The 25,363-nt window shown below is 53.1% G+C and overlaps 1 protein-coding gene and 1 long non-coding RNA gene across 27 annotated transcripts in view; one reads left to right on the top strand and one right to left on the bottom strand.

The window, feature by feature from the left end:
* SLC39A13 (solute carrier family 39 member 13) overlaps positions 1-25,363 on the top strand; it is a 61,541-nt gene that overhangs the window by 27,789 nt on the left and 8,389 nt on the right. The gene's annotated exons all lie outside the window — the stretch shown is intronic.
* LOC123568787 (uncharacterized) overlaps positions 219-25,363 on the bottom strand; it is a 32,194-nt gene continuing 7,049 nt past the window's right edge. The window contains exons 3-5 of one of the 2 annotated variants that reach the window (XR_006692330.3): positions 24,848-24,938; positions 13,188-13,327; positions 219-2,303 (exon numbers count right to left, since the gene is read on the bottom strand). This is a non-coding gene — a long non-coding RNA (uncharacterized lncRNA). The remainder of the gene's footprint in view (positions 2,304-13,187; positions 13,328-24,847; positions 24,939-25,363) is intronic. The other variant, XR_012423271.1, reaches the window with a different exon arrangement.

Genomic DNA, 25,363 nt, shown 5'->3' with positions numbered 1-25,363 from the left:
TGATAATGGCCTCCAAGTCCATCCATGTTGCTGCAAAGACATAATTTCGTTCTTTTTTATGGCTGAATAGTATTTCATTGTGTGTGTGTGTGTGTATATATATATATATATATACACACACAATTTATTTTTTCAATCATCCATTGATGGACACTTAGGTTGATTCTGTATCTTTGCTATTATGAATAGTGCTATGATAAACATACAAATGCAGTATCTTTTTGATATAGTGATTTATTTTCCTTTGGTTAGATACTTAGTGAGATGGCTGGATCAGATGATAATTCTTTTTCTTTCTTCTTTTCTCTTTTTCTTGTTCTTTTGAGACTGAGTTTCGCTCTTGTCACCCAGGCTGGAGTGCAGTGGCACAATCTCGGCTCACTTCGCCTCCTGGATTCAAGTGATTCTCCTGGCTCAGCCTCCCGAGTATGTGGGATTACAGGTGCCCGCCACCATGCCCAGCTAATTATTGTATTTTTAGTAGAGGCAGAGTTTCGTCACGTTGGCCAGGCTAGTCTCGAACTCCTGATCTCAGGTGATCCACCTGCCTTGGCCTCCCAAAGTGCTGGGGTGACAGACATGAGCCACCATGCCCAGTCAATTCTTTTTCTTTTGAAACAGAATGTTGCTTTATCACTGAGGCTGGAGTGCAATGGCGTGATCTCGGCCCACTGCAGCCTGGACCTCCCGGGCTCAAGCGATCCTCCCGCCCCAGCCTCCAGAGTGGCTGGGACTACGGGTGTGTGCCACCTGTAGTCTCGTCTAATTTTCTGTATTTTTTGTAGAGATAGGGTTTCACCATGTTGCCCAGACTGATCTTGAACTCCTGGGCTCAAGCAATCCGCCTGCCTCAGCCTTCCCAAATGTTGGGATTATAGGTCTGGGCCTAGTAAGGAGGACAGACATGAATGAGGCATCCTCGGAGCCTCCAGCTGCTTACAGGCCTGCAGAGGGTCATGTGAGCAGATAGTGGGGCAAGAGGGGAGGTGCCAGGTACACTCGGTCTCAAAGGTGCATTTGGGAATGATTGATGGGGTCAGCGTCCCAGATAGGATGGCTTAGGGAAGCGTGTGAGGGGAAGGCATGTCTGGCCGAGAATCAACTTAAGCAAAGGAAAAGAACAGGAAAACAGGGAGCCACCGTCCTCGCAGCTGGAAGCAAAGCAGGACAGGAAGGCAAAGAGCCTTGAGTGCCAAGCCAAGGAGCCTGAGTCATGTACAGGGATGGCTGTGGAGCCTTTGCTGGTTTTAAGTAGGGAGTATGGGGCTCTCCTCCGTGGGTACAGCCAAGAAACCAGGTAGGCTACATGTTCCCAAGGCCTAAGATTCAAGGGGCTCCAGAAGAAGGAAGATATCCCATTGCATCAAGTATGGCCAAGCTCAAGGGGCCTGGGTGAGGAAGTCCATAAAAGAGATCCAGAGTCAATAACCTCTGGAAATAGGCAGAATGTCCTCTGCCCTCTGGGCAATGCTAGAGTGTCCTCCCAGCTCCTCTTCCCGCTCCTCCCCCTCCCCAAGGACACCAGAAGCCTCATCCCCTTACATCCCCAGGGACCCGTGGTAATTCAAATTCTTGGGAATAGGAGGACCCAGATTCCAAGAACAGGAAGGGTTTGGTAATCCACAACCTCACAGTTAGTAGTTCCTTAAAAAGGAAAAGAAAAAAAGTTTTGAGTGCTTGGCACCATGCTGGGTGCTTCCACCCTATGATCTCACATCACCAAGAGAGCCATCCATTCAACTGAGGCCCAAGAGATGAGTGACTGGCCCAGGGTTGCACAGCATGTGCGGTAGAGAGCTGGGGCATGAACCCTGGCTGCTGGGGCTCTAGGAAGGGCTGGGTCTTCTGGAGAGGGAAGGAAGCTAGAGGAAGAACGGAGAGACGGAGAAGCTGAGGCAGGGAGCAGGGAGGAAGGGGAGGGGGAAAAGAGGAAAGGAAAGAGAAGCAAAATAACAAGATAAAAGGAGGGAGCAGAGAGAAGGGAGAAACTGGACAAGAGGTGAGGAGGCAGCGTGAACCTCAGGCAAAAAAGAGGAGAGCAGGGCGAGGGAGGATGGAGGAGGAGGACAGAGGAGGGACAACGAGGAGGTTTTGGGAAGACAGGGACAGTGGCTGGCTGGAGGTGGCGGGACCCCAGAGCAGCACATTCCCAGCTTCCCCCTTCTGCAGCGGAGCAAAAGAGGGGCGGAGAAGGTCCTGGATTTGCAGGAGGTCACCAGGTGCATTGTGCTGGAATGTGGCTCCCTTTCATTCTGGTCACCAGGAAACTGGTTTGAAACCAAAAATCTTGGAAGCTCTAGGGACTGAAAAACAAAAACAAAAACAAAAATCATTTTTAATTATTTTATTTTTTGAACAGATAACATGTGCACATGGTACAAAATACAAAAGGTAAAAAAAAGGTAAACCACTGCCCAGCTCCCCTTCCACAGACTAGCCCACCTGTTACCTGATCTTGTGTTTTGGTCTAGAAATCGTCTACACAGCATGTAGCAGATATATTTTTAAAATTTTTACACGGAGGGGGGCACACTAAACATATTGTAGCTCCCTTGTTTTTTTCCCCAATGTCCATGTCACACCCATGCAGAACTGTCTTGTCCTTTTGAGATTTTTGCATTTTCAGTTTTTGTGGGTACATAGTCGGTGTGTTTATTTATGGGGTACATGAGATATTTTGGTACAGGCATAAATTATGTAATAATCACATCAGTAAATGGAGTATCCACCACCTCAAGCATTTTTCATTTCCTTGTGTTACCAACATTCCAATTATACTCTTTTAGTTATTTTTAAATACGCTATAAATTATCGTCAACTGAATGGCCGTATAGTATTCCACTATTTGGATGTACTAGGGTATTTTTAAGTCATGAGAGACATCGTTCATTTAGAAGAGTAAATAACATTTATGTGCAGTTTAAAGAATAATTATAAAGCAGCCTGGCGCGGTGGCTCACGCCTGTAATCCCAGCACTTTGGCAGGCCGAGGCGGGCAGATCACAAAGTCAAGATATTAAGACCATCCTGGCTAACACGGTGAAACCTCGTCTCTACTAAAAATACAAAAATAAATTAGCTGGGCATGGTGGTGGCGCCTGTAGTCCCAGCTACTCGGGAGGCTGAGGCAGGAGAATGGCGTGAACCCGGGAGGCGGAGCCGAGATCACGCCACTGCACTCCAGCCTGGGCGACAGAGCGACGCTCCGCCTCAAAACAAAAACAAAAACAAAAAAACGTTGCCGGAACCCCAGAAGAATCCCCAAATGTCCCTTACTTCCCTCTAGAAGTAACACTGTCCTAACTTTCTCGGTAATTTTCTACTTCTTTTCTTTTCTTTTCCTTTCTTTCTTTTTCTTTTTTTTCTTATGTTTTCTTTCCTTCTTTTTTTTCTTCAGACAGAGTCTCACCCTGTCGCCCAGGTTGGAGTGCAATGGCATGATCTTGACTCACTGCAACCTCTGCCTCCCAAGTTCAAGTGATTCTCCTGCCTCACCCTCCCATGTAGCTGGAATTACAGCTGTGTGCCACCACACCCAGCTAATTGTTTGTATCTTTAGTAGAGACAGAGTTTCACCATGTTGGTCAGGTCTCAAACTCCTGACCTCATGATCTGTCCACCTCAGCCTTCCAAAGTGCTGGGATTACAGGCGTGAGCCTCTTGCTTTCCTTTATAACTATCCCTTATAGTTCAGTATTTATTTTAATGGGTTTTAATCTTTATATTAAAAGAATCACAATGTAAATATCCTTTTGGGTCTTTCTTCTTTTCCCCACCATGTTATTACATGTCGCTATGGTCCATTTTCATTGCTGGATAGTATTCCAGTGTTATTTACTTACTTATTTTTTTTGAGATGGAGTCTCACTTTATCACCCAGGCTGGAGTGCACTGGCATGATCTCGGCTCACTGCAGCCTCCGCCTCCTGGGTTCAAGCAATTCTCCAGCCTCAGCCTCTCCAGTAGCTGGGATTACAGGCATGCGCAACCACTCCCAGCTAATTTTTGTATTTTTGGTAGAGACAGGGTTTCACCATGTTGGCCAGGCTGGTCTCAAACTCCTGACCTCCAGTGATCCACCTGCCTCAGCCTCCCAAAGTGCTGAGAATACAGGCATGAGCCACCACACCCAGCGTTCCATTGTTATTTAACCAGTCTCTTATCAGTATATATATATTTTTGAGACAGGGTCTCGTTCTGCACACACAACTGGAGTGCAGTGGTTCTATCATGGCTCATTGCAGCCTGGACCCCCTGGGCTCAAGCGATCCTCCCACCTCAGCCCCGCCAAGTAGCTTTAACTACTTATTGATGGACATTTGAGTTGTTTTGAGTCTTTTGCTATTACAAATAAATGCAGTAATCAATAATATACGCTAATTTACATATATGCAGGAGGATGTCTAGGAGAGATTCCCGAAAGTTGAATTACCAGGTCAAAGGGCAGTGCATTTTTCATTTTTTAATTTTATGTATGTATGTATGTATGTATGTATTTTATTTTATTTTATTGAGATGGAGTCTTGCCCTGTCACCCAGGCTGGAGTGCAGTGAAGCAATCTTGGCTCACTGCAGCCTCCACCTTCAGGGTTCAAGCGATTCTCCTGCCTCAGCCTCCTGTAGTAGCTGGCATTACGGGTGCACACCACTATGCCCGGCTAATGTTTTTTGTGTTTTTAGTAGAGACGGGGTTTTGCCATGTTGCCCAGGCTGGTCTCGAACTCCTGGGCTCAAGTGATCCACCCACCTTGGCCTCCCAAAGTACTGGGATTACAGGCATGAGCAACCACGCCCGGCCTGTATTTATTTTTTAGAGATGGAGTCTCCCTTTGCTGCCCAGGTGGTCTCAAACTTCTGTCCTCCAGCCATCCTCCTGCCTTGGCCTCCCAAAGTGCTGAGATTACACTTGTGAGCCACTATGCCCTCTGTGCATTGTTAATTTTGAGACAGATGATGGATAGACAGACAAGGCGGGTGCAGTGGCTCATGCCTGTAATTCCAACACTTTGAGAGGCCAAGGTGGGAGAATCACTTGAACCCAGGAGCTCGAGACCAGCCTGGGCAACACAGGGAGACCCTACCTCTAAAGAAAATTTCAAAATTAGCTTGGTGTGGTGGTGGTGGTGTGTGCCTGTGGTGCCAGCTACTCAGGAGGCTGAAATGGGAGGATTGGTTGAGCCCTGGAGGATGAGGGTGCAGTGAACCATGTGCCACTGCACTGCAGCCTGGGTGACAGTACAAGACCCTCTCTTAAAAAAATAATAAGACTGGAAACAGATATTGTCACATTGCCATTAATAAAAGTTGTATCAGCCGGGCATGATGGCTCAGGCCTGTAATCCCAGCACTCCCCAAGGCGAGTGGATCTCCTGAGGTCAGGAGTTTGAGACCAGCCTGGCCAACATGGTGAAACCCTGTCTCTACTAAAAATACAAAAATTAGCTGGGTGTGGTGGTGCACACCTGTAGTCCCAGCTACTCAGGAGGCTGAGGCAGAAGAATAGCTTGAACCTGGGAGTCAGAGGTTGCAGTGAGCCAAGATGGGGCCACTGCACTCCAACCTGGGTGACAAGAGCGAAACTCCGTCTCAAAAATAAATAAATAATAATAAGAATAAAAGTTATACCTATTCACTGTCCTACCAGCCCTGCTAGACAGTGCAGCTTCCCAACCTACTAGACAAGTGGGAGACCCTGTAGGGGCTGGGCCCTGCAGAGTGACAGGGAGGCTGGGCAGGTCTAGGGTAGTGTGACCCTTTGCCCCTGCTGGCTGGGTTGCTGATAGGGGCAGGCCGGGTGCTAATGCAATCGCAAGGCAGGCGGGCAACAGGAAACTTGAGCAGGTGTCCTCAAAGCTGAGTCCACAGAGGGGAGCACGACCCCTGACCTCATAGATCCCTCAGCCTTGGCCCAAACGAGCTAGAAAATGAGGAAATGTCCCCCCACCCACTTTCCTAGCAACCTGTCCCCACAGGGTGTGACAGGGCATGTGAGAACACACAGGCCTCAGACCAAGAACTGGGAAAGTTGACCAAAAAGAGCTGAGCCTGTGGACAGAAATGGCAGTCTTGCAACTTCCTCTCATGGTTGAGACACTGGGAGAGGCTCCTTGGGCCCCAGCCAGGGTCACCTGGGCCCCTCCGAGCTCCCCAAGTTTTGCTGACAGCACTGGGCTGGCTCTTCGGTGTATTAAGGCCTTCAACAATGATTGACTTGGGGCCTCTGCATGACAGGCAGCCCAAACAGGCAGGGCCCTTTATTCCCGCCCTCATGGGCCTGCTCTTCAGCAGGGGAAGACCATGATGAACTCATGACAGTGAGTGTCCCATTGCATGTTGGAAGGTGACACTTGCCATAGGAACAAGGGCACGCAGCTGGGTAAGGGGCTTGTGGTAGGGGACAGAGTGGGTGGGGACAGTTTGCAGCATTCATGAGAGCGGGCAGGGCAGGCTTCACCAAGAGAGGTGCATCCAGCAAACCCCAGAAGCAAGTGAGGGAGCGAGCCAGGGAGAAGAATTCCGGGCAGAGGGACTAGTCAGTGCCAATGCCCCAGGCAGGAGCGTGAGCCAGGGACGCTAAGGAGGCCTATGGGGGCCCAGTCAGTGGCAGAAGCTCAGACAGGGCCAGTCAGGTCAGGTCATGGTATGGAATTTGGCTTTGACTCTAGGAAACGTGGAGTGTGTCGCAGGGTGTGGCCTCTCTTATTCGAATCTGAAGCTGGTGCCGTGGTACGGATGAAGAGACTGAGGCTCAGAAGTGGCCGTGACTTGGCACAGCATGGCTTGGCCAATCCAGGGTGTAGGTGATGAGGCTCTCGCCCAGGTCTGCCTGAGACCTAGACCCCAGCCGTACCCCATGGCAGTGCTCCAGTGCCTGTGGGTGGTGACAGGCAAGCACTGGAGGGTGCCCGTGCTGGGCACTCACTCATCCCACCCTCACGTAAGCCTATGAGGCAGGCCTTGTCAGTGCCATTTTGCAGATGACAAGTGCAGTTCCCGGAGATGAGGGGCACGGCCAAGGGCACAGAGCCGGGAGGCAGGGCAGGAGGCCATCGTGGTTCTCAGGGCCCCTCGGGCCTGTGCCTCCGTGGCTGTCCCTATCTCGAGGTTCTCTGATGGATATTGCCCCACCTAAAAGTCTTCCTGAGCTCTCGCCTGTCCTCAAGCTGAAGCCCAAACCTCCAAGGCCTGTGCGGGAACCTCCAACGCCCGGAGTCCGGCCAGCCGTTCTGCCATCCCCAGCCCAAGTGGACAGCCCCACCTCCGCCTCCAGCCAGAGGACAGCGCTCAGCATTCCCAGAACCTTTCTCAGTCTCCCCAGCCTTTGCGCGCAAGCCCACCCACTTCCACACCCTCAGACCTCTGTCTTTTAAGAGCTTGCCTCCTCCAGGCTGCCACCCAAGACCACCTTTCCCCTAGATTCCCCCCACCGCTCCCCAGCTCTGCCTCAGTCTCTCATCCCACTCTGCCCCAGCCCCAGTGGCCAGGGGCAGCTAGACCTCCTCTGAACCCCAAATCCTGGCCAGCCCCCCACACCCTTGTCCCTGCTGACCAGTTCTACAGATGGGGCGCTCACCTCCCAGCCACATCACTCAGGCTTCGGCACCTCAAACCCACCGCCACCCACAGCGACTTCCTTCTGCTCACCACGGGCAGCACCACACCCCCCTGCGCGCTCACTGAGGACAGGAGCTGCCTCCCCAGCCCAGACCCTTCCCCTGTGGAGCCCCCTCCACCATGCCCTGGCTCTAGGTTCCCCTGAGTCTTTCCCTAAGGATTGGCTGTGTGGCCTTTGGGTTAGTTCCTTCCCCTCTGCAGAGCTCAGATGCTCCAATTTTACAGCGCAGTCAACAGTACCCACTTCCCAGCATTGTCCTGAGGACTGAAAGAGATGGTCTGTGAAAGCCTTTGCTTGGTATACAGTAGGGGTTCAATAAGTGCACATTTCCTCCATTGACCTCCACAGATGCAGAGGTTAGGAGTGTGGCTTCGGAGACCCTGATTAGAATCCTATTCCTGCTCCTCATTCACTGTGTGGCTGACGGCAAGTCACTGATTTCTCAGAGCCTCAGTGTCCTCATCTGCAAAATGGGAACATTAATAGAACATACCTCACGGAGTTGCATGAACTAGATGAGGTAGCACGTGGCTATCCGTGTGTGACAGGCCCTGCATCCCACCACGGGGAGCAAGTTCAGCCCTGTCCTCAGCCCTCCAAGCTCCCACCCTGGGCCTCTCCACCGCCGCCTCGGAGAAACGGCAATGTAGGGAGAAGCTCTGGAAGCTGGCAGAGGAGGCCCTGAGGCAGTGGCATCTTAGCCTCTGCCCCTGGACGATTCCCCACCTGCCCGGGGCCCCCGGGCTGCACTTTGCTCTCACCCTCCCTGTCTGAGAAACCAGCTCTTGGGCGAAAAAGCCAGCCTGGGAGAAAGGGCCTAGCTCTGGAGTAGGGACCCTGTGATAGGATGAGCGGGGCCCTCTGAAAAGACAAGGAAACTAATCATGACAGTTCCCACCATGGGCCCAGCACACAAGATCTTTACAATCGGGTGATCCATTTTACAGATGAGAAATGGGGCTCAGAGTGGACGCTTACACCTCCTCCAGGAAGAAGGGCCAGAATCAGGATTTCCACCCAGGCTCGAATTCCTCCCAAGCCTGTGCTCTCAGCCCAAGGCTGCCTGAGTGTGTGCCTTGAGCCCTTGGAACAAACAAGGGAGAGTGGGCCCGGAGGGGCCAGTAAGTGAGGAGCTGAATTCAGCTTTGAGGCTCTGGGGCCCCAGGCCAGTGCAGGGCTGCCCAGGGGTCCCGGGCTAGGGGTCGGGGGCAGCACAGGGTGAAGGAGCAGGAGGCCTGGGCCTGGAAGGAGTTAACTGCGTGAGGGGCCCGAGTGAATCAGAGGCTCCGCAGGCTATGATGGAAATTCCCTGTGCATGGCGTGTGGTCACCCAGAAAAGGGAAACGGTGCTTTTCGGAGCAGGGGACGGCGGGGGCTGGAGCTAGGGAGCAGACACCAGCCTGGGTGGGGCTGGTGAGGCTATTGTGACAAAGGAGGCCTGGCGTCAAGGTCTGCTCAGGCCTTGGGCGGGAAGAAGGAGATGAGGAGCCGCCAGGCCAGGCCAGGCCTGATTGTGCTATGGTGTGTCCATGGGCCCTGATGGATGAGTAGGAGTTCACCAGGCCAGAGGAACTGCTAGAGCCAAGGCACAGGGCTGTGACTCAGCATGGAGCCCATCCACCCTGCTTTTGCTGGCAAACTCATTCCTGTCCTTCAAGGCTCATCCCAAGTAACACCTCTCCCACCGCAGGCAACACTCATAGCTCCTCTGAGTCCCACTGCCTCGGTTTCCCGCTTGGAGCTCACAGGATTTTATATGTTATCTGCCTTCCCTATAGGACTATGGTTCCACAAGGGCAGGGGCTGTGTCCCAGCTGTAGAAACAGGTTGTGCCCAGCACAGGGCCAGCACCAAGTAGGCGCTCTGTATTTGTGGAATGACAATTTCGCAGAAGAGGAATGTGGGGCCCAGAGAGGTGGCACTCAGTCAGCCAGCTGGTGCGGCAGAGTGGGGCTCAGGCCGGGCGCCTCCTCAGCTGGGACTGGTCAGGAGGGAAGGAACATGGCAGGAAGATCCCTCCCCTGGGGCAGGGCAGGGGGAGATGGCAGGGGCCACCGGGCGCTGATGGCCAGGCAGGGAAGGTAACAGGTGGTGCTATGGTCCATGCCCTGCTTCCCCCTTGAGCTTCAGGCCAGCCCTGCTACTGCCCTGGTCACAGCGCTAGAAAACGTCTGCCCTCCCAGGAGGGAGATGAAGGTACAAGATGAAGCAAGGGGCAGTCAGAGGAATAGAGAAGGACACTGGGTTCTAGATTTTCCCAGTGAAATCTAGAATCTCCAGACACTTTGTAGCTGCCTGAACTTGGACAGGGTCTCCCTGTGTTGCCCAGGCTGGAATGCAGTGGTGTGATCATAGTTCACCGCAGCCTCGAACTCCCAGGCTCAAGCAATCCTCCCACCTCAGTCTCCCCAGTAGCCGGGACTATAGGCATGCATCACCATGCCGGACTAATTTTTTTTTTTTTTCTGTAGAGTCGGGGTCTCACTCTGTGGCCCAGGCTGACCTCCAACTCCTGGGCTCAAGTGATCCTCCTGCCTTGACCTCTCAAAATGCTGGGAATACAAGAATGAGCTACTGTGTCTTGCCCTTAATTTCCACTTCATGATGGAGAAAATGGAATAGGCTTGTTCTGAGGGCAGAATAAACTAACGGGTATAACTGTAAACCTCTGTACCGATGTGAGGGAGACTGCCCGTTAGCTGCAGTGGCTATTGTGTAGTCTGGTCTCTCCCTGGGGGCTGTGGCAGTACCATCCCACCAGCCAGCTCCTAAGCAGTGTTAGGCTCAGGCCCAGCGTCCATCTGTCCCAGCTCCTCTGTGCCTGGTGAAGGCCTATGACCTGCGCCAGCCTGACAAGGGGGCCAAAACCCAACTTGGATGACTGAGAATGATGGCCAGGGCTTCCTGTCCAGAAACGTGCCCCCTGAAGGCCTCAGCTGCTGCAGCTCCACCACAGCACCCCAGATTTCTGGGCCCTCTCGTGTCTGCTTGAAGGTCAAGGGCATCCTGAGAAGCTGCCCTCAGGCAGGGACCGGCGGCATGGAGGCGACCATCGGGGTTGGAGTGTTTCCAAGCATGAAGGGGAACTGAGAACTGTGGGAATGGGCTTTGTGTAGTGCAGGGTGGGCTGGGCCTCGTGGGAGGGGGCTTGCTCCCAAGAGCTCAGACTGATGGGGTCCTGGGGTGGAGAGGAGAGGGGCTCGGCAGAGGTGGGGTTGGGGACACCATAGGGTGCTTGCAGGTCATCCAGAGTGGGCTGGCCAGGCAGTGGGAGGTGGGGGAGCTGTGCGGGGAAGGAAAGAGGAAGCCAAGGGGAGAGGGGGATGGGCTGCTGGGGATGGAGTGGGGGTGGGGGCTGGGGACCTGGAGCCACTTTGGCCGCAGCCACTTCGCTTCTCCCGGTTTCGGTTTGTAAATAGCTGCTGGCTCCGTGGGGCGGGATGGGCCTGTCCCTTCTGCGGCCTGTGTCCAGGGAAGCCCAGGTCTCAGGAGCTACAGATGCTCAAGCCCTGGATTTGGGGACCCCAGGAGGCCCACAGCCCGGTCAGCCTTTGCCTGGGTGGGTGGGTTCTGGGGGCCCAGTTCTGGGCAGTCCCAACCTGTGGTCACTGAGGTAATGCAGCTGGGCTGGGGGAGCTTCGGAACATGATGACTCGGCCACCCTGGCTTATTTATAACTGGGCCTCCGTGGCCAGAGCAGCTGCTGAGCCGCCAACTCAGCACTCAGGCTGGCCCAAAACACCAAGGCAGGCAACAGGACAGTGAGGGCCAGGCTGCCCTGACGGCCCCGCAGGCTGAACCAAGGGGTCTTGAGTTCTCCAAGGCCTCTTTGGCTGGGACTGTGATGTGATGGGCGGGACTTGGGTTTTAGGGGAGCTTCTTGTGGAGCCGGCGTCTTGAACCTCCTGGACCAAAGGGATGGTTGAGCCCAGCCAGTGAATTGGCCACTCCCAGGGGGCACAGGGCTCAGCCTTCTCGAAAAGAGCCTCTTCCTCCCGAGGTCAGATGCTGTCAGCAAACTCGACCAGAAGCAAAGTCATCTCCCCTCCCCTTCTTGTAATATCAGCTTAAAAACAAAACACGACAGAATCGGAGAAAGGGCAGTTCGGGCACCGAAGGCCCGACCCCAGGCGGGCTGGCAGGTGGGAGAAGCATGGGTCTTTGCTGAGGCGCCCACGTCACCCCACACCAGCACCCACCTCCTCGGCAGCTGGGAAGGGCTGGCCCTGCCCCACCCTGCAAATCACCGCGTCGTCTTTGTGAGGAAGCGTGCTAGGCGGTGTCAGGCCCTTTCCCAAGGTTTGCAGGAATAAAACCTCCTAAAAGCCTATTCCTCCCAGATCAGTGTGGCCTCTGCCGCCCCTGATTCCATCAGCACCCTGTCTGCCAAACGTGGGCCTGCTCCTCCCAACTCCAAGCCTTGCTCCAGTGTGGAACCCCCACTGGCCTCGCCTGTTCCCCTCTCTGCCAAGATCTACACCAAGTTCTACCTCCAAGGCCCCAGCCTCGTGCTGTCCCCAAAGCTTTGGCTCTTGGGATGCAAAGCCCAACGAATGTCAGAACCGGGGTGGGAATGGGCGAGGGGTTTTAGACCATGGATGCTGAGGTACTGCAGGAAAGAGGAAGGTGGGCCTAGAGAGGGAGAGATGGCGGTGGCACCTGGCAAGTGCAGAGCTGAGAGCAGAGCCACGTGCCCTGACTCCCTACCTAGCGCTCTCACCCCTGGACTTCTGACCTCCGGGACCACCTGCTTGGCCCCTTCCTCTTGGCGGAAGCTGTTAGGGAAGGGAGGGATGGTGGCCTGCTGTGGGGGAAACTCAGGCCACCACTGCCCGGGTCTGGGGCCTGGGGGTGCTGGGCCCACGTAGGCCCCTCTGGGCAGGGTCGGGGCGCCCAGCCTGGAGCCGCCCGGGCTGCAGCTGCCCCTGTTTCCACATCGGCAGCAGCAAGGCCGGCGCCTGAGAAAACAGGAAGCGCCCAGTCACCACAGGAAGCATGTGTGCGCCGCCTCCCCACCCCCGGCCCATTGCAAAACGCCAACAGCCCATTACCACAGGCACCGCACAGCGGCCAGGAGAAACGCTCCGGCCACCAGGCCTGCCGAGGAGCCGGACACAGCCTCCGGCCCTCACCAGCCTGGGCCAGGCCTCAGGGGGATGTCCAGCCGCGGCCTGGAGGAGCCCGGAGTCCCCCGGGCCTCGGGCCTCAGCCTTCTTCTGGGCTCTCAGCCCAATCCCCAGGCCAGCCAGGGCCAGGCCTACTTTGGCCACCCTTAAATCAGAATGTGGGGTCAGGGGTCACAGAGAACCGTTTCTCTGACCTAGTGTTTGGTGTCCAGGAACTCTGTGCCCAACCTTCACACCCTGGCAGTCCTCACTGAGGCCGTTGGCCCAGAGCCCACCATCCCCCCAGACCCCTGGGAGCCGCCTGCTGCCAGGTCCACACCTGCCACACCCTCCGCCGGGCCCCAGCCCCTCTCAACAAGGACCGTGCTGGTCCCTGGGGGTCCTGCCCCACCTTGCCTTGGGGAGGCGTGGGCCCTCCTCCTCCCACCCTGCCGGCCCTCACTCACCTCTTGCTTCTGGTTCCCCAGGCCCAGCCCTCGGAAGGAGATGGGAGTCCAGGGAGGCTGAGGCCCGCTCCCGGGGAGGCCCGTGCTCCTCCAGCCCCGGGGACAGCAAGGAAAAGAGAAGAGAGCAGAGCATTTCATGGCTATAATAAATCAAAGGGGGAAGTCGGAGCAGGAGAAATAAGAAACTTCCCTTGCCTGGGCACGGGGACCTGCCAGGCAGCAGCCCCCGGGTGCCCCGCGGCCTTCCCTCCTTCCTCCTGCCTCCCTGGCCAGTGCCCAGATCTCTCTTCAGGCCTAGGTACCCCCATCTACCCAGAGACACCCGCCCCTGGACACCCAACAGCCCTCCTCACTGCACTCCCCAGGCTGGCACCTCTCCACTTGGCCTCAGTTTCCTCTTAATTGGCACAGAAAGCCCTGGGTCATGTAGTCAGGCTGCCCAGCAGAGAAGGATGAAGACAGAAGACAGGCAGTGCCCCCTCTGAAACAAGGACCCTCAGTGGACAAAGGGTGGGGTGAGGTGTCCTGAGAACTCCTAGTGGGACAGTTGGAGCTGCATGGACAAACGTCTGGGAGCCAAGACGAGAGGGAGAGGCAGCAGAGTTCAGAGCAGAGATGGGGCCAGCCCCAGGCCGTGACAGCTGGCAGGCCCTCAACCATCAACCTCAACCATCCCTGAACTTCTCCCCAGCCAGACCAGGTGGCCCGGGGCCTGGGGCTTGAAGGGCCTAGAGGTCACCATGGGGCATGAGATGTCCACAGCCTTGGGACATAACCTGGGTGTATCTTCTTGGAACATCCACTCAGGTAGAATACTGAGAGGGGAAGATGTTTTTAAGAAAGGGGAGGGAAATCCCCACACATTAAAGAGAAGGATGCAAACTTACATGATTTTTTAAAGATAAAATAAGGAATTTCAGGCTGGGCACAGTGGCTCACACCTGTAATCCCAGCACTTTGGGAGGCCGAGGCAGGTGGATCCCCTGAGGCGAGGAGTTCGAGACCAGCCTGCTCAACATGGTGAAACCCCTGTCTCTGCTAAAAATACAAAAATTAGCCAGGTGCAGTGCCGCATGCCTGTAATCCCAGCTACTCAGCTATTCGGGAGGGTGAGGCAGGAGAATTGTTTGAATCTGGGAGGCGGACGTTGCAGTGAGCCGAGATTGTGCCACTGCACCCCAACCTGGGAGTCAGAGTGAGATTCCCTCTCAGAAAAAAAAAAGGCTGGGCTTGGTGGCTCACGCCTATAATCCCAGCACTTTGGGAGGCCAAGGCAGGCGGATCACGAGGTCAGGAATTCGAGACCAGCCTGGCCAACATGGTGAAACCTCGTCTCTACTAAAAATACAAAAATTAGCCAGGGTGTGGTGGCACGCGCCTGTAGTCTCAGCTACTTGAGAGGCTGAGGCAGGAGAATAGCTTGAACCCGGGAGGCGGAGGTTGCTGTGAGCCAAGTCCATGGCATTGCACTCCAACCTGGGTGACAGAGTGAGACTCCGTCTCAAAAAAAACAAAAACAAAACCAAAATAAGTAAATAAACAAATGGAGAAATGCCTAGCTCAGAAGTTTGCAATGAGGAACAAATGAGGCTGTGGAGTGGGGCCTTGGGGTAATTGTTTGGCCGGCAACATACTGTGGCCACCCTCTTGTCGCCTCCCTCTCGCCTGCCTGAGTTGGGGTGAACACTCCAGCTCCCTACTGTTCTCTGAGAACCCCCAGGGCCCCTCCCTGGCCTCCCTCTGGCCCTTCCTGACCCGGGGAAGTGCTGAAGCTGAGGCTCCCAGCCCCACCCTCAAGGGGCTCCCTCTCTGGGACAGAAACCTTAGAGGCCTCCACTCCTACCCTGGGAGGACTCCCCACTTCTGCTCACACTTCATGCCCCTTACATGACATCCCCGTCCCCGCCCCAAGACTGCCTTAATAACTAGAGGTATTCACCAGGCACTCTACATACACAGCATCTTGTAATCCTTGACGCTGCAGGTGTTCTCATCCCCATTTCACAGATAAGGAAACGGAGGATCGGGGAGGACTGACAGGTGCAAGCTCAGCTGGCTAGAAAGGGGCATGGCTGGCCGGGCGCAATGGCTCACACCTGTAATCCCAGCACTTTGGGAGGCCAAGGCAAGTGGATCACCTGAGGTCAGGAGTTCGAGACCACCCTGGCCAACATGGTGATACCCCATCTCTACTAAAAATAAAAAAAAATTAGCCAGGCATGGTGGCAAGTGCCTGTAATCCCAGCTACTCAAGAGGTTGAGGCAGGAGGCTGAGGCACAAGAATAGCTTGAACCCAGGAGGCAGAGGTTGTAGTTAGCCGATATCATGCTATTGCATTCCAGCCTGGGTGACAGGGTGACAGAGCAAGACTCCATCTCAAAAAAAAAAAAAAGTAAAAAAGGGGCAGCGCTGCGATGAGAACTCAGTTTTCCCGTGTGCCCATCCAGTGGAAAGCCCATGCAAACCCTGAGGCAAAGCAGCATCTCTTTGGAAAAAGACTTCAAGCCTTTTAGATTCTCACTGCTGCCTCCAGGCCCATCGCCACCACCTCTTCCCAGCTCTTCTACCCCTGTCCCTATTTTCAGTTGTCCTGCTTCTCCTGGTCCAGGCTGGAGGATATAAGAGTTGAAAAAATTCCAGCCTCTGGTTCCCATAGGAGCAGAGAAATGGTAAAATCCAGAAAGGGAACGAGCCAGGCTCCCCTTGGCTCTCAGTCCTGGGCACGAACACGTAACAGTGAGATTTAACTCCCTGGGAGACAGGCCCAAAGAGGCATCATTCCTGGTAGTGAGAACTGAGTGCATCTGCACCAGACATTCCCACATTTAAATCTCAGCTCTGCAATGGAGAGACCACCCGCTGGGTGACAACATGAAAATGGGAGAAAATGCCTCTCTTGGCCTGGAGATCTCACAGGAGGGAAATGTGTTTCTTTTTTTTTTTTTTTTTTTTTTCCTTTTTGTGGAGAACGGGGTCTCGCTATATTACCCAGGCAGGTCTCGAACTCCTGGGCTCAAGCTGTCCTCCCGCCTCTGCCTCCCTGAGAGCTGGGATTACAGGCGTGAGCCACCGTGCCCGGGGGAAATGTGTTTCTAACAGCCATGAGCCCAGCCCACCTTCACGCACCGGCTTGGTCCGGTAGGTATGATTATTACTCCCATTTCACAGACGAGGAAACCCAACACAGCCTTGCAGGGGATTGAACCCTAATCTTGTCTAACTCCAAGTCCCATGCACTTACGTATACCCGAGATCTCCTCCTTCCTTTTCTCCTAGGAGTTCTGTACCTTCCTATCCCACAGGGTTGGGCCCTGGGTGGCAAGTTGAACCATGACTGGATGGGACTGGAGGGCTTGACCTTGCCTGGTTGAGGCTGCAGTCCCCAAATACCCAACTGCCCTTGCTCTTGGTTGGGCTGAGGGACTGCTGCCTGGGCATTCAAAGAGTTGGGGACCAGCTGCAGCAGCACCTCCCTGCCATGTTGCCTTGGGTCACCCTGCCCTCTAACCTTGTTGGTGTCTTACTTTCTTGGGAGAGGGGTATAACCCCTTCCAGGGGGCCTGCACGGTGGGGCCTGCACGGTGGGGCTGGGACGCTAAGAAAGTTGCACTTGAGCTTCCTCATTGGCTCAGCTCCTTCCGAGGCCCTGGAAGGGGCCTTGGCAATTTTATTTTTGTTTTTTGGTGGGTTTTTTTTTTTTTTTTAGATGAAGTCTCACTCTGTTGCCCAGGTTGGAATGCAGTGAAGCCATCTTGGCTCACTGCAACCTCCGCCTCCCGGTTTCAAGTGATTTTGCTGCCTCAGCCTCCCGAGTAGCTGGGACTACAGGAGGACTCCACCATGCCCAGCTAATTTTTTTTTATTTCATTGTATTTTTTGTATTTTTAGTACAGACAGGGTTTCACCACGTTGGCCAGGCTGGTCTCGAACTCTTGACCTCAGGTGATCCACCCACTTTGGCCTCCCAAAGTGTTGGGATTACAGGTGTGAGCCACCGCGAACGGCTGTTTTGTTTTGTTTTGTTTTTGTTTTTTGTTTCTTGTTTTGAGCCAGAGTTTCGCTCTGTCACTCAGACTGGAGTGCAGTGGCGCAATCATCTCGGCTCACAGCAACCTCTGCCTCCCGGGTTCAAGCGATTCTCCTGCCTCAGTCTCCGGAGTAGCTGGGATTACAGGCACCCGCCATCACGCCCAGCTAATGTTTGTATTTTAGTAGAGACAGGGTTTCACCATATTGGCCAGGCTGGTCTCGAACTCCTGATGTCAAGTGATCCGCCCGCCTTGGCTTCCCAAAGTGCTGGGATTACAGGCGTGAGCCACTGCGCCCAGCCTCAGCAATTCTGTATTTGTGACTTTGTAATCTTTTCCTTAAAGAGTGCCTCCCAAATGGTTTTAAGCTTCAGGCTCCACGGAACCTAGATCTGTCCCCAGGGTGGGGCGGTGGAAAGCGTTCCAGCCCCCTCCCACTTGCTTTTTGCATGCTGGCTCTGGGGCTTTGGGTGAAACGCCCCACTTTGCCATCTATACAATAGGGATGAATGATGCGATGCGACGTTCAGGGGACCCTCTGTTCAAAACTCGCCCAACCCACAGAGACCTTCACAAGCCTGCACTTGGTGCATCCCCAACAGCCCTGTGGGGAAAACCGAGCTCCTACCCCCATTTTCCAGCTGAGATAACTGAGGCGTGGAGCCCCGCTGCCTCTCGTCACTGAGGCGGAGTGAGCAGGCTGGAGCCTCATCCCCCATTGCTCCCTGGGGTCTCCTCCCGGGATGCCCAGCCCGGGTAGCAGGAGGGGGAACTCCAGGGTGCGGGGGCGCTCTGGGGACACCAGGGGCGGAGGCGGTGTCCCGCACTGTCTCACCGCAGGGCCGACCTCGGCCCTTATCTGCTCCGGCAGCTTCCGCCCCCCCACCCCAGCCCCCGCCGCAGGCCCGGCCCCCGGCCCCGCCCCCCGAGGGCCCCTCCCCCGCGCCGCCCGCCCCCATGGGAGCGCCCGGAGCTGCCCGGCTGCGGCCCAGTGGAGCGGATTGGAGGCCCAGCCCCCCAGGTGGGCAGCCGGAAGTGATAAATAACCGAGGTGGGAGGGCACCATTGCAGTGAGGCCCGAGTTGCCCCAGGATGCTCTCCCCCAACCCAATAGGAGCTCCCCAAACTAAGTTGTGTTCGCCAAAAATGGGAGGGGGTCTGAGAAGGAAGAGGAAAGGGGTCCCTTAAGGCGCCAGGGACAAGAGAAACAGTGGGGTCAGTTTAAACAGGGTTCTGAGAGGCACACGACCTCCCCCCACACTAGGAATGCTAAGTGGCCTCCCTGGCACAGGTGTGGGGGGGAAGAGAGAAGCGGAGACACCTTAGAGAAAGTGAAAAGCAAGCCACAACTGGAGATGTCTGCGGAGTGCAGCGGGGGACAGCCTCAAAAATACATCAGGAACTCTTGCAAATCAAGGAAGAAGAAAATCAAGCAATCCAATATAAAAAATAGATAACACACATGGAGCACAGGCATGTTAGGGCAGAGGAAACAAATTTGTTCAAATACCATCTAAGGGAGGCTCAACCTCACTGCTGATGAGGGCGATGCAAATTGAGACCACAATGAGATGCTATTTACACCATCTGAAGGGCAGAAGGGAACTGTCCTTCAGCCAGAGCTGGCAAGGAGGGGAGCAGCAGACCCTCCTGCATGTGGCTAGTCAGGGTGCAGCTCCAAATAGCCCCCCAGGGAGAGCAATCTGGCCTTATCTCATGAAGTGGAGGTACAGAGGCTGTCACCCACACATCCCCCCAGGCAACAAATCAAGATAAGTTCTCTGGCATGTGCGCCAAGAGACAGGGACAAAAATATTCACAGCTGCATTGTCCCTAATAGCAAAAAAATCCTGAAATAACCGCAGGGCCCATTGATAAGAGAATGGATAAATAAATTACAGTAGACACATTCGCAGGGTAGAGATCATTCAGCAGTGCAAGTAGGTGACCCATGGGTTCACCAATATCATGAAGGAATCTTTGCACCATGGTATTGAGTGGAAAAAGTCAGTCCCAGGAGACGGATACAGGCGGCCCTCTGTATCCCTGGGTTCCACATCCATGGATTCAACCAACCTCAGATGGAAAATATTTTGGGGAAAAAATAGATGGTTGAGTCTGTACTAAACATGTACGACTTTTTTCTTGTCATTATTCCCGAAACAATACCGTGTAACAATGATTAACATAGCATTTACATTGTTTTCAGCAATCTAGAGATGATTTAAAGTATATGGGAGGATGTGGTAGGCTAAATATGCAGATATTTAATACCACACCGTTTTATATCAGGGACTGAGCATCTGTGGATTTTGGATTCTTAGGGGGTCTTGGAACCAACTCCCCTCAATCCCCGCCAGGATGCCAAAGGACAGCTGTCCTTACCCTTCTCATGAAGTTCAAAACCAAGCCAAGCCACATCTTTACAAATAACAATGTTCCTTCCCTCTTTCTAATACTTTTGTTATTAGGAGATGATATGATTACCCACATAAAAGAGTCTAGGCTGGGCATGGTAGCCCAAGCCTGTATTCCTAGCACTTTGGGAGGCCAGGAGTTCAAGACTAGCCTGGGCAACATGGCAAAACCCCATCTCTACAAAAAATGCCAAAAAAAAAAAAAAAAAAAGCCAAGCAAGTGCCTGTGGTCCCAGCTACTTGGGAGGCTGAAGTGGAGGGATCACTTGAGCCCAGAAGGCCGAGGTTGTGGTCAGCGGAGATTGTGCTATACTCCAGCATGGACAACGGAGCGAGACTGTCGCAAAAAACAAAAAAGCAAAAGAAAAAAATATATATATACATATATATCTCCACAAAAATATAAAATATCTAGAAGTAAACTTGGTAATAATTATGCAGAACCTACAGGAAAACAATTGTTAAAATCACTAAATAATGTAAAACCTTAAAACAGCTTTTTTTTTTTTTTTTTTTTTTTTTTTTTTTTTTTTTTGAGACGGAGTCTCGCTCTGTCGCCCAGGCTGGAGTGCAGTGGCCAGATCTCAGCTCACTGCAAGCTCCGCCTCCCGGGTTCCCGCCATTCTCCTGCCTCAGCCTCCCGAGTAGCTGGGACCACAGGCGCCGCCACCTCGCCCGGCTAATTTTTTGTGTTTTTAGTAGAGACGGGGTTTCGCCGTGTTAACCAGGATGGTCTCGATCTCCTGACCTTGTGATCCGCCCGTCTCGGCCTCCCAAAGTGCTGGGATTACAGGCTTGAGCCACCGCGCCCGGCCAGCTTTTTTTTTTTTTTTTAAGCCAACTCAAATGGAATATTGTCTAGGTATGCATATGTATGTCAGAAAAAGCTTTATCAAAAAAATAAAAGCAAGAGTCAGGCGTGATGGTGTGCGCCTGTGGTCCTAGCTTCTTGGGAGACTGGGGCGAGAGGATCATGTGAGCCCAGGAGCTTGAGACCAGCCTGGGCAACACAGAGAGACCCCATCTCTAATTTTAAAAAAAGAAAGAAAGAGGCCAGGCTTGGTAGCTCACACCTGTAATCCCAGCACTTTCGGAGGCTGAGACCGGCGGATCACTTGAGGTCAGGAGTTCAAGACCAGCCTTGCCAACATGGTGAAACCCTGTCTCTACTAAAAATACAAAAATTAGCCAGGCATGGTGGCGGGTGCCTGTAGTCCCAGCTACTCAGGAGGCTGAGGCAGGAGAATCGCTTGAACCTGGGAGGCGGAGGTTGCAGTGAGCCGAGATTGCGCCACTGCTCTCCAGCCTGGGTGACAGAGCTAGAATCTGAGAAAGGAAAGAAAAAGAGAAAAAGAAAAGAAAAGAAAAGAAAAGAAGGAAGGAAAAGGAAAGAAAAAGAGCGATCATCACAAAATTCAGGTTTCCCTGAAGAAGGAGACAGGGAGATGGGATAGGGGACAGGTAAGGAAATATGTAAATCAACACAAAACTTAAACAGCCTTGCAGGGACCAAAAGGACAGTGCAGAACGCACAAGGATTTTACCCCAATTTGTGCACCTGAGACAAGAGAAGGGGAAGGGGAGACATGAAATTGATTTGGACAGGCTTTTATTAAGAGTAGAGGCAAAAGCTTGTTTTTTCTAGCAGCCCACACCTGGCAGGGAAAGAGGCCTGTGTATCCAGGGGACAAGGCTAAGGGCTCCAAAGACACACCGACACCCAGGGCCTTCAGGATGGACAGGTCAGGAAGGTTGCAGGGAGGAGAAGGCCTTATCAACAGGCTAGGTTTCAATCGACTGAGATGGCAAAAGGCGAAGGACATCCCAGGCCTGCCGAGGGTGGGGTGGGGGTGACAGAACTTGCCACAGTGGAGAGGCTGGACAGACAGTAGTGGGACTCAGCTGTTCATGGTGGAGCTGCTGGTGGCGGAGGAAGAGGGGAGAGGCCCTGTGAGGTCACTGGAGCATCGCCCAGCCAGGGCTTAGGATTCAGTGGAGAAAATACCCCAGGAACTCATGAGGAAGCTAAGGCCGCCTGGAAAGAACGACTTGAGAAAGGACTGGGGTCAGGGGTTTCAGAGGGGCAGGCCTCCTTTGGAGAAGCTGAGCCTGTGGCCCTGGGGGAGCTGCTGTGCCTCTTTCTAGCTGTGACCCTGGGTAATGTGCTCACCATCCTGAGCCCCAGATGCCTTTCAATAAGAGACTGCCACCTGCCTGCTAACCCCCACGGGAGGAAGCCCTGTGACAAGGAGAAGTCCGGATTTCTCACTAGAGATCACACTTTGGAAGCATCCATCCCCAGCCCGTCTCTAGCCCTCGACTGCCAGAGTGGAGGGAAGGATGTCAAAGCATTGGCCATTGCCAGGTCAGCCAGTCTTGCAGGGGCCAGAGACAGATTCTGGGCATTGAAGTGAAGTCAGAGAAATGGATCTGTGGCTTCCCGATCCCAGACACCTCTCAGCCACTTAGAGCCACGCAGGACCCAGGCCCATCCAGCTCTGCTGAAGTTTGTCTGTCCAGCACTTCAACCCAGGAAAATCCTATGGCCTCCAAACCAACTGATAAATGTGTCAGAAAACACTCATTTGTGGCCACGCGGGCATGGTGGCTCACGCCTGTAATCCCAGCACTTTGGGAAGTCGAGGCGGCAGATCACCTGAGGTCATTCGAAACCAGCCTGGCCAACATGGTGAAACCCCGTCTCTACCAAAAATACAAAAATTAGCCGGGCATGGTGGTGGGTGCCGGTAATCGGGGGACTGAGGCATGAGAATCACGTTAACCTGGGAGGCGGAGGTTGCAGTGAGCCGAGATCGCACCATTGCACTCCAGCCGGCGCAACACAGCGAGACTCCATCCCAAAAACAAAAAAACAGGCCGGGCGCGGTGGCTCACGTCTGTAATCCCAGCACTTTGGGAGGCCAAGGCGGGTGGATCATGAGGTCAGGAGATCGAGACCATCCTGGCTAACACAGTGAAACCCTGTCTCTACTAAAAATACAAAAAATTAGCTGGGCGTGGTGGCAGGCGCCTGTAGTCCCAGCTACTTGGGAGGCTGAGGCAGGAGAATGGCATGAACCTGGGAGGCGGGGCTTGCAGTGAGCCAAGATCGCGCCCCTGCACTCCAGCCTGGGCGACAGAGCAAGACTCCGTCTCAAAAAAAAAAAAATTGTTATATTCACTTTTGAATTTTCTCTTCTGTTCCCTTTATCGTCTTTCTAAATAAAATAATCTTATTGTCTTAATCACCAAGACACCAAGAGCTAGGCCAGAGAGAGACAGAGAGAGAGAGAAAGACAGAGAGGCTGGATGTGGTGGCTCACACCTGTAATCCCAGCACTTTGGGAGGCTGAGGTGGGTGGATCATTTGAGGTAAGGAGCTCAAGACCAGCCTGGCCAACATGGTGAAATCCCATCTCTACTACAAAAATTAGCCAGGGAGTAGTGGCCTGTGCCTATAGTTCCAGCTACTTGGGAGGCTGAAACCGGAGAATTACTTGATCCTGGGAGGCGGAGGTTGCGGTGAGCTGAGATCATGCCACCGCACTCCAGTCTGGGTGACAGAGTGAGACCCTCTCTCAAAAAAAAAAAAAAAAAAGAGAGAAAGGGAAAGATTTTATATGGTGAGATTTTCATATATCTGAGATGAGATTTGATATAGCTATGCAATTTTACACATTGCATACATGTGATCATACACATCTTTTATTTATTTTTTGAGACGGAGTTTTGTTCTTGTTGCCCAGGCTAGAGTGTAATGGCGTGATCTCGGCTCACTGCAACTTCTATCTCCCAGGTTCAAGCGATTCTCCTGCCTCAGCCTCCCAAGTAGCTGGGATTACATGGATGCGCCACCACGCCTGGCTAATTTTGTATTTTTAGTAGAGTGGGTTTCTCCATGTTGGCCAGGCTGGTCTTGAACTCCCGACATCAGGTGATCTGCCTGCCTTGGCCTCCCAAAGTGCTGGGATTACTGGCATGGGCCACCATGCCTGGCCACATATGGCCATATACATCTTTCAATGTGTTGTTTGCATTATGTTAAAGTGTTAACATTTTTTACATTAGTTCTTCCCACCATAGAATCCATAATATCACTTTAATGTGTTATCTATGTTTTTTATGTATTCATTATACATAGACTTACATATACTGATACCTTTAATCACATATACATATACAATGTTTCTTTTTGTCATTATTTTAAAATAGTCTCTTACAAAATAAAAATAGGGGATCATATTAAATATTTCTGCATCTCACTTTTCTCATACACCTGGAAACTGCTGCAGATCTAATTCAGCATTTTATTAATTTGTAAATTTTTTTTATTTCTTTATTTTTGAGACAGGGTCTCACTCTGTTACCCACACTGGAGTGCATTGACAAGATCAGGGCTCACCGCAGCCTTGACCTCCCGGGTTCAAGCAATCCTTCCACCTCAGCCTTCTGAGTAGCTGGGGCTGCAGGTGTGTACCACCACACCTGGCTAATTTTAAATTTTTTTGTAGAGACGGGTTCTCAGTTTGTTACCCAGGCTGGTCTGGAACTCCTGGGCTCAAAAGATCCTCCTTCCTAGGCCTCGCAAAGTGCTGGGATTACAGATGTGAGCCACTGGGCCTTAGGAATCCGATGGGAATTCCAGGCCAGGTGGGAGGAAAGGCTAGTGCATTGGCACCAAGTAACGTTTCTGGCTGGGTCTTGCCCATTCCCTTGTTGGGTGGCCAGGAGCCCTCAGCCACCAGAGGCAGGAATGCTGACTGTGTTATTGTGAAATCATTTGCATATTGTGAAGTGCTTTGCAAAAGATGGGAGTGCTTTGCATACAGGGAGGGGGGCATTTTAGAAGTCCTAGGGCAGGATCCCTGAGTAGCTTTCTTTGCCAAGAAACTAACCCAGGGATTCCATTTTGGAACTCAGGGAGGGAACAGAACATCCTGGCAGTTATATGGGCCCGGTGGGATGAGATGGACGGAAAGCTTCAGAAGACAAGCTGGGCCACCAGGGAGAAGTTGGAGGTCTAAGGAAGGTCAACACTGCAACATGAGGTGGGACAGGCACCAGAGGCAGCCCTGAGAGCTGAGTGTGCTCTCAGAGCCCCAGCAGAGGGGAAAGTGACAGAGCAAATGGTTGGAGCTGCCACGGGAGGCTGATGAGGGTCAGAGACTTAGAGACCTGTACTCGGTCGCTATCTCTGCCCAAGAGAGTACTCACATGCCCCTTCCTGAATCTTCTCCTACAGTGGCTGATTTCCAGAGAATACAAAGTGGCAACGCCAAGCCAGACTCCCACTACTGTTCAGGACCTAGAAGTGAGAAGTGGTATCACATACTCTGGCTTCAGGACACCCAGGCTTGAATCCTGACTCTGCCATCTGTGCCACTGTGTGACCCTGGGCTAACAGTACCCACCACAACGGGATAAGATTCAGTGAGATAATGCGAGTGTATAGCACATAGTAGGTGCTCAGTAAATTGCGGTTATAAGAACTGCCATCCAGTGTTTGCTGCCCTAGTCTAACCAAAGAGGTCAGGTCTAGCTTCCTCCAGGTGGGGGGAGCACAGAGTCCTCGCCTCCCAGGTTTGGAGTTCCCATCAGCAGGGTCCAGCCACCATGCATTGGACCCCAAAGGGTTACAAGCCCTGGAGACAGTGGCCTAAGGTTCCCAGCGAAAAACCAAAGCATAAAAATAATTCGATGAGTAAGAATAAAATTCCCTCTTCTGAGGTT

This window comes from Macaca fascicularis, chromosome 14, assembly GCF_037993035.2.
Source record: "Macaca fascicularis isolate 582-1 chromosome 14, T2T-MFA8v1.1".
Lineage (NCBI taxonomy): Eukaryota > Metazoa > Chordata > Mammalia > Primates > Cercopithecidae > Macaca > Macaca fascicularis.
The sequence above is the reverse complement of the archived record's forward strand: the minus strand, read 5'-3'. Positions and strand labels throughout refer to the sequence as shown.